Here is a 9,132-nt window from a genome sequence, read left to right on the forward strand (position 1 = left end):
AAAGAAAAATTCTGTCTTGCCTTACACCCCATCCTACCATCATACTTTCCCCTTCAGATATAACCACTATTAACAGTTTAGGGTATACCCTTCCAGACCATTTTCTATATGTTTATATACATATGTATGTGAAAACTAAACAAAAGTATAGTTTTGCTTCAATTTTTAGTGAAGTGACAATGACACATAGTCTTCTTTTACTTAACAATATGTTTTGTAACTCATTCCCTATCAGTAGGTATCAGTCAACTTCACTTTTAAAAACTGATGCGTGGTAATCCATAGTATGGATGGACCATTATTTAGTGAACCATTTTTCATGATGTTACATTTACATTATCTTACAACTTTTGGCTTTTATAAACGGTGACACCCTTGTTTACATCTCCTTATACAGTAGCTCAAGCATTGCAGACATGTTTGCTTTATAAGAACCTAATGTGGAAAGTGATGACATTCCATATCTGTCCTTTGACCACCTGTAAACACGAAAAGCAACGCTGTCAGGAGCCCCATAGCCAGAAGCTGAGCTTCTGCTTTAATTTTGGTCGTTATTCATTTTTACCACTCAATCAGCCCCCCTGAAATGGCAGAGTTTTCAATTTAAATTTTTCTTCTTTAAAAAAATTTCTTTTATTTTTTATTTTTATTTTTTAGAGATGGGGTCTTGCTATGTTGCCCAGGATAGTCTTGAACTCCTGAACTCAAGTGATCCTCCTGCCTCAGCCTCCCAAAGTGCTAGGATTACAGGATGAGCCACCGCACCCAGCCATCAACTTATGTTTTTCTCAATCAAAAAGTACCACAGTAGAGGTAGAATAAGGCAAATTCAATGTGTTAATCAATGTTTATTGGTATGGACCTATTTTTAGTATCATTATTTCAGAGAATAAAGTTGAAACTCACAGTGCATCATCCTCAAAACTGCAGAGTGGTCTTTTCGTGGGTGGCAGAGTCATGGCAGTGGGTTCTGTCAGTGGTGGTCATGCAGGACAGCAGTATGCCCAAGTTACCACCATCGTGATGAAGACATGAAATGCTTGCTTCTCTGCACTGTACAGGGCCTCAGTGGAGAAGAAGCTTGTGGCTGCAGGCACAGCACAGCTCAGGTAACCAGCTGTCTTAACACGGGTTTGTCGCTACCCAGTTTATTGATTCACCACCGTGGAGACTTCATGCCCTCCTTTCTGCTTCCGCTGCCTTTACCGTTTCTGCTAAACTATATTCTTTCTCTCCTAGGTCACTGGACAGATGGTCCCTTTGGATCATGTGCTCATCCCTGGTCCAGTCAGCTGTGACCAGAGGAGCAAGATCGTGTGAGACAAGGCTTGAAACCTAAGGAATTTCAAAGAGGGGACCACGATGGGCATTCAGCGGCGTCTCAGGAGGGGGCAGAGTAACCAGCAGGTGCTTTGCATGCTGGTCTTGTGTGTCTGGAAAGGGCATCCTGCTAAAACATTTGTCATGAAACTTCTCATCAGCATTTCCAGCGTGCAGGAGCAACGGCGAGAGCCACTTAGATACCATCTGATTATAATGTGTTTCTCAGAGAAATAAAGAGCCCAAATGGAAACACACTTCTGGTTGTCAATTTTTACAAACGCCCTGGAACTCAATGACAGTTCTCCAGGATCGATATGGTCTGGTGACAGTGAATTGATTGTTCCAGCAGAGATCTTTAATGAGATTGTTCACACTATTCAGGCACCACCATCTCCAGCAGATTACAATGACAATGGCGGGGCCTTGTGAATATAGAAAGCAAAGCAACCTTCCTGCTCATTTCTTTTTGAAAGCACTAACCCCTAGCAGCAAGGCCTTCTTGTTAATTAGTTGTTAATTATTGGGACAACTCGTGAAATGTTTGTTAAAGAGCTGGTCCAAGTGGCAAAGAAAAGAACCTAGAGCAAGAGACTGAATGAAAGGGTAATAAAAGGAACGAATACGCTTTTACACAGTTCACTGGCACCAAGGAAATTCTAGCCACTTACTCCTCTGGTGCAAGAGGAGAGGTACTGTAGAAATGCATAGCAAACAAACTAGAATGGATGAAAACATAATAGACATGTAGAGCTAGAAGGAACCTCTATAATCATCTTCCCTTATTTTACAGATTGGGAAACCCAGGTAACAGCGCATGGATGAATTGGCTAAGGTTCCGCTCCTAGTTGGTGTCCTGCGAATCAGTTCAGCCCTGAGAACTCATCACTACCAGGCCCGGTTGAAGGTGAGTGGTGGGGCATTTGATTTAGACCTCCCATTACAAAGGGGTTCTATTCTAGTGTTTTTTTCTTTATCCTCAAATGACAAGTATGGTCTATGATGTATACGGTTAAAGCAACACACCGACAAGCTATGACATACATGATCAAAGCAATAAACCAACAGATTTAGATTGTCTTTCATGTAACTTTTAACCTGTATCCCACGACTGTATAACCAGACCACACCACCTTTGAAGCTTTATAAATAAATACTTTAAAAATAAATTCCATTATTGTGTGAACAATTATATTGTGTCGTTTACTTATTCTTTTTTTTTTTTCTATGAAAAGTTCATTTGTTACATGTATATCTACAATATACTATAGTTTTTCTTATCTTGTTTTGGCATTTAAATTTTTTCTATCTTCTCTTTACTTTTTAAAAAATATTCTAAAATCTACAAAAATAGAAGCAGCCCAGGCTTCTCGAACCTCTCAGGGCTCTCGTTCACTGCTCTATGTGTTCTTATTGTAGCATGTCGCTTTCATAAGGGATTTAAGTTGACACAGTCAGGTTGTAGCTTTCATGATGTTACATTAACATTATCTTACAAATTTTGGTTTTTATAAAGGGTGACTATCTTTTTTTTTTAAGTGGGAGATTCTGTGTTGCACATCTGGAAGGCTGTCATAGGAACCCAGAACTTTGCTATCCATCTCCTGTCAGGTGTAGACAACCTGGACACCAGTCCCGGTAAATTCTTAGGGAAGAGCAGTTAATATTTTCATTCTCTACACTAGCCATGCCGATTTGTTTGGGTAGCTCTGTAATATGCCTTCAAGTTCATTCTTATGCACAATCATCTTTTAACTTAATATAGTTACTTAATGCAATTGACTTAGTTTAGTTAACTTAATATAGTTTAATATAGTTAATTTAATATAGTTTACCTGCAATATAGCAGGTAAAACAATCAGAGTAGGGGTAAAGTAAGAATATTATTAAAAACATTTTTATTCCCCCTTGAAGAGTTGCTGTAAAATGTTGTCTTTTCATTCCTGCTTTCTGCTTTCAGAAGTGATTTGGAAAGTATTGCGGGATGATGCCACTTCTGTAATGAAACTACGTAGGTTCTATGCAATCTATGATAATTGAAGATTCTATTCCTTAGGAAACCCTTCAGTCCCTTACACTGGCCCTGTTATGTGGTGCCAGGCGTGCAGCCTTACCTGACGCACCTAGGACTTCTGTCTCATTCTTCTCCCAAGTTACACTGTGTAGTCTCAATGGTTCTCAAACTTTAGCCTGCATGAGATCACCTGGCAAACTGGTGTAAAATGCAGAACCCAGCCTCTCTCACAGAGATTCTGATTCATTAGATGTGGGGCAGGACCAAGGAATCTGCATTTTTAAGAAACACTGCATTTCAGTGTTAGGTATTTTAGAAGCACCCTTGAGAAACTCTGATCTGCCCACATTTTCTTACCAGTCCCTTGACTGGTAGGTCCCTTGACACGGATGCATGCTTTTGTATCCATCCAAGGGACCTGGTAAGAAGCCTCTGAATTATAGGCTTTATCTGTTTATTTGGGTGACTCACTCCAGGGATCCCTGGGTAGATGCCCCTCCTCACTCAACCTGACTCCCAGGACCTTCCTCCACTCCCTTTGCCTCTGGCAGGGAGAACAAAAGGAGCCTGGAGAAGGGCAGACCCCCAGCAGAATAATGCCTACCAGTGGGACCTTCCTTCTAGGCTCACTGCATTACCTGTGAATATATTTTTAGAATAGATTTAGAAAAAACTCAGGCCATTTGGGGTCACTTCTGGTGATTCTGGTTTATGATCAAGTGGGAGAATTACTATTCAAGATCAAGCTACATATAACTAGAACACACATCACAGCTGGCATTCTGGCTTGGATCATAAATGCATCCATGGCATCAGATGCAGCGTTTCAAAAATACTCTCTGTAATGATGGTGGATATCACAGCCAGGCTGCCCTGAATGAACTTACAGGTTGCTTACAACTTGCTCTTGTTCTAATGGGTTGGGCAGCCATTTTTACTGACTGTCTCATTGATTCATTGGTACTCTGCTATGCCAGTTGTCAAATACTTGTACTACTGGAATTAATATATAATTTTTCTTCTAAAGGACAAAACTCCTGTGAATATCTCATTTGAGAATGTTTCTTAAAAATCTAATCTCGTGAACTAATAGTCAATCTTTGCAAATGACGTAAGTCATATGGCTCACATTCTAAGTGAAAATCTACTTTAAGCCAGGTTAATATTGGTCCTACATTTATTCCACGTATTAGCTTATATAAGCTTGAAATCTTCATGTTGTGTGTCTACTGCTGCAAGCATTCACTTCCAAAGTCTGCATAAGGTTGGAAATTTAATACTCCCGATACTCCAGCAAAAAGATGCCTTTAACTTTCTTGGCCATATCTTTAGCTTGGTTTCCTACAGATGGCACTCTGCTGATTCATTTCCTGATGGTGCACTCAAGTTGATTGTTTTATTCTTTCGAAGAATGTTATAAATTGCAGTTTGCTTAGAGTTGAATGATGATGGGGTGGGCTGGGGTTTACAGTTGAGAAGCACCACTTTAGCTTATAATAGGAAGCATGTAATTTCAATTCATGAAATAGGCTGGAGAAGTATTTATAAATAATTATATGTCTGGATGTGTTTGTATATATAGTTACATTTATTTTTAAGCATACATAGAACTTAAATTAAATATAAAAATATTCATACATATAGTAATGCAAAAACCACTATACCATTTAAAAATTTTTAACTTAAGTTCCAATTCTGGGGGTAAAAGGAGTGGTCAATTCTCAGCTATCACCACACCTGACTTATCAGTAGAACACTAGATACAACTGATGAATCCTTCCCTCATTTTGCTGTCAGACATTACTTGCAGTTGGCTTTCCTTCTGCCTCTGGGACTGCACCATCTGTTAGTCACCATTGCTTGTTCCTTCTCTTTTGACCAACCTCTGAGCATCAGAGTGATGAGGATTTAATCTTTGGACCTCATATGGAGCTATACTCACTTCCTAAAATTTCAGACTTGTGTATCCAGTTACCTAGTTAACTTTCCATTTGGACGTCTAACAAACATCTCCTGCTGAGTGTGTCCAAGGCAGAACTCTTAATTTATAACCCCTCATCCCAACCTCACCACTCCTGTTGTTTTTCCCATCACGATAAAAGGCAATTTCTTTGTTCTCCTTGCTTAGGCCAAATCCTCAAAGTCAGATTTGACTGTTCTTCTTTTCTCATACTCCATATTCAATCTACCAGCAAATCCCATTGGCTCTTCCTTTGAAATATAATCTGCCAACCTCACCACCTCCTTCACTTGCTGGTCCAAGGCTCTGTAATCTCTCTACTATATTATTGCCATGGCCTAATTACTGGACTTTCTATCTCTTGTCTCTCTTAGACTTTTCTCAGCACAACCACCACAGTGATCCTCTTAAATTTTAAGCCCAAACATGTCATGTTTTTGCACAAAACCCTCCAATGGTTTCTTAAATCATTCAGCACAAAAACCAGAGTCCCTCTAATTACTTATAAAACACTCCCCCAATCTACCATCCCTGACCTCATCACTAATACTCTTACACTTAATCATCTGCTTCAGCCCTACAATTTCCTCTGCTGTTTCTCAAACATCCCAAAGATTTTGTCACCTGAAGGTCTTTTTGCATGTTCTGCCTCCTTGTCCTGGAAAGCTTTTCCCCAAATACCATTTTGTCTCTGCCTTCAGATTTTTGATCAAATGTCACCTTGTTCCCAAAGTTTTCTCTGACCATGCTATTTAAAGTACAATGCTCTACTCCACCCCTTGCAATCTCAGTGCCTCTGGCCTGCTTTAGTTTTCCTTTGAAGCCATTATCATCAACTGACATAGAGTTTGCTAATATATTTTGTCATTTTCTGTCTCCTCACATTAGGAACTAGGGTTCATGAGAGTAGGGGTTTTGTAGGCTTTGGAAATTAGTATTTCTTTAGCAACAAGAACAGTGCATATGGCAGATACTCAATAAATCCTTGCTTAAAAATGTAACAGTGTATCACAATAAGAATACGTAAGCACATGAATCAAATATAAATACAATGGTATCCATCTCCAGTATGTTCTCCGGTGATCTTTACATGCTGCTAAAGAATTAGTGTAGTCCTCCTCTCCATTGTATCAGGGTTAATCTGTGTAACCAATAGATTATGTAATGTTGTGTGACCTCTGAAACTAGATTGTAAAAAATAGTAAGTTTCTATTTTGTTCTCTTGGATCACTGACTCTGAGGGAAGCCAGTGACAATGGGGACACTCAGCAGCCCTGTGGAGTGGGTTATATGGCATGTAACTAAGACTTGCATCCAACCAATAACATTTTGCCAGCCATGTGAGTGAGTCATGCTGGAAATGGATTTACCCAGCCCCAGTAAAGGGTTCAAATGGTTACAGATTTGACCAACATCTTAACCACAATTTAATGAGAGACTCCAAGCCAGGACCACCAAGATAAGCTGTTCCCAAATTCCTAACACAGAGACTGTATGAGATTAAAAAGAAGTTTATTGTTGCTCTAAGCCACTAATCTTGACTAATTTGTTATACAGAAATAGTAATTAATATGGATTTTTGTACCTAAATTTTATACCTGGAATGCTATAACAAAAATAAAAATGTGGGAGAAGCTTTGGAATTCTTAGGATCCAGACGAATTTTAAGGAGAACATTAGGTGAAAAACTAAAGGACTTTGAAGAGACTGATAGCAGAAACCCAATGTCCTTTGAGGAGGCTGCCATTAAGAGCTTAATGAAAAGTAAGAAAAATGTTATTGGACATGAAAGAAAGGGAATCCTTGTTATGTAGTGGGAAAAAGTTTAGCAGTGCTGTCACCTGTGATAATATTAAAAGAAGGAAATTCACTTATTGAATTGGTGAATCTAACTAAGGAGATTTCCAGGCAGAGTATTGAAGGTGCCCCCTGGTTAAGTCTTGCTTTAAAATGTGAGTGGAGACAAATAAGCTAAAAGAATAAGTCTTAATTTAAAGTAAAACCCAGGAATTTCTGGATTTGAAAATTTCTAGCCTTTCTGGATGTCAACTGATACTAATATTTAGCAATGACTTCTAGGCAAAGACAAAACCCTTTCTTTTCTCAGGAAATCATGGTATAAAGATGAAACATACAATGCGACTGTAAAATACTTTGTTAAAGACTCAGAAATATCCAAGGCAGTGTCTCCTTAAAGAATTGTTGGGTCAAACAACAGGGCTTCTAACAAGCTTAGGGGTGATATCCCTGAGCAGTCCCAGCAGAAGCCCAAGACATAGAAATGCTTATCTCAAAAAGATTTGTAAATGTGGCCTTTGACTAATGTAGTAAGCATCAATAATATTTAAAGGAGATCCACAAAATTTTAAGAGAACAGTATTAGCAAAACTATCTCCAGCATGAACTAAAAGAGACAAGGATGGCCAGATGCAGTGGCTCAAGCCTGTAATCCCAGCACTTTGGGAGGCCCAGACGGGTGGATCACGAGGTCAGGAGATCAAGAGCATCCTGGCTAACACGGTGAAACTCCATCTCTACTAAAAAAATGCAGAAAACTAGCTGGGCAAGATGGCAGGCACCTGTAGTCCCACCTACTTGGGAGGCTGAGGCAGGGAGAATGGTGTAAACCTGGGAGGCGGAACTTGCAGTGAGCTGAGATCTGGCCACTGCACTCCAGCCTGGGCAACAGAGCAAGACTCCGTCTCAAAAAAAAAAAGAGACAAAGACAATAAAAATGAAGAAGACATTTGACCCCGAAATTTATGGGAAGGAAGAAGTGTGAAAAAACTACTGAAGTATAAATATGGGCTATCTTTCACAGAAAATGAAGGATGCTTCAAAGGGCAAAACCATGATCCCAGAAGGTGGGGGCAGGAACCATGGAGAATTATTCTCAGGCCTTCACTCCCAATCAAGAAACTACCAGAAAATGTTCTGACAAATTTCAGAATTGTTATGTGCCAGTGACTCCTGTGTGACTCTCTTTCTCTCCTACATGGTTATTTTATTCTTAGGCTACCACTGTAGATTGAGTTTGTTGGAGAAGCATATAACTTAATTCTTTAGTTCACAGGCTTTCAGATCAAAAATAACTGTGCTCGAATAATTGGACTTGAAGAGCCTCATCTGCACATGGACCTGATTTGGATAATGAGAGTCTGGACTTTGAGCTGATGCTCTGATGAGATGAGAGTTTTGGAGTGCTTGAAAGGGGATGGGTATATTTTGCATGTTAGCAGGCATTGACAGCCAGAAGGTGAACTGTTATAGGTAATCTCTGATGGCCATCAATGATTCTTTCTTTCTAGAAATTATGCTCTGTGTTGTCAGCCTTCTTCCAAAATGAATGGGGCTTATTTATGTAAGTAATGGGATATTTTCAAAGGATGGGATGTGACTTCAGTGGCTAAGTTTTTAAAAATTTGTAGCTTCTACAGGGATGACCTCTCTCACCACTCCTATTCAACATAGTGTTGGAAGTTCTGGCCACGGCAATCAGGCAGGAGAAAGAAATAAAGGGTATTTGATTAGGAAAAGAGGAAGTCAAATTGTACCTGTTTGCAGGTGACATGATTGTATATTTAGAAAACCCCATCATCTCAGCCCAAAATCTCCTTAAGCTGAAAAGTAGCTTCAGCAAAGTCTTAGGATACAAAATCAATGTGCAAAAATCCAAGCATTCCTATACACCAATAACACACAAACAAGTCAAATCATGAGTGAACTCCCATTCACAATTACTTCAAAGAGAATAAAATACCTAGGAATCCAACTTACAAGGGGTGTGAAGGACCTCTTCAAGGAGAACTACAAACCACTGCTCAATGAAATAAAAGAG

The sequence above is a fragment of the Mandrillus leucophaeus genome, unplaced genomic scaffold (assembly GCF_000951045.1).
Source record: "Mandrillus leucophaeus isolate KB7577 unplaced genomic scaffold, Mleu.le_1.0 Scaffold251, whole genome shotgun sequence".
Lineage (NCBI taxonomy): Eukaryota > Metazoa > Chordata > Mammalia > Primates > Cercopithecidae > Mandrillus > Mandrillus leucophaeus.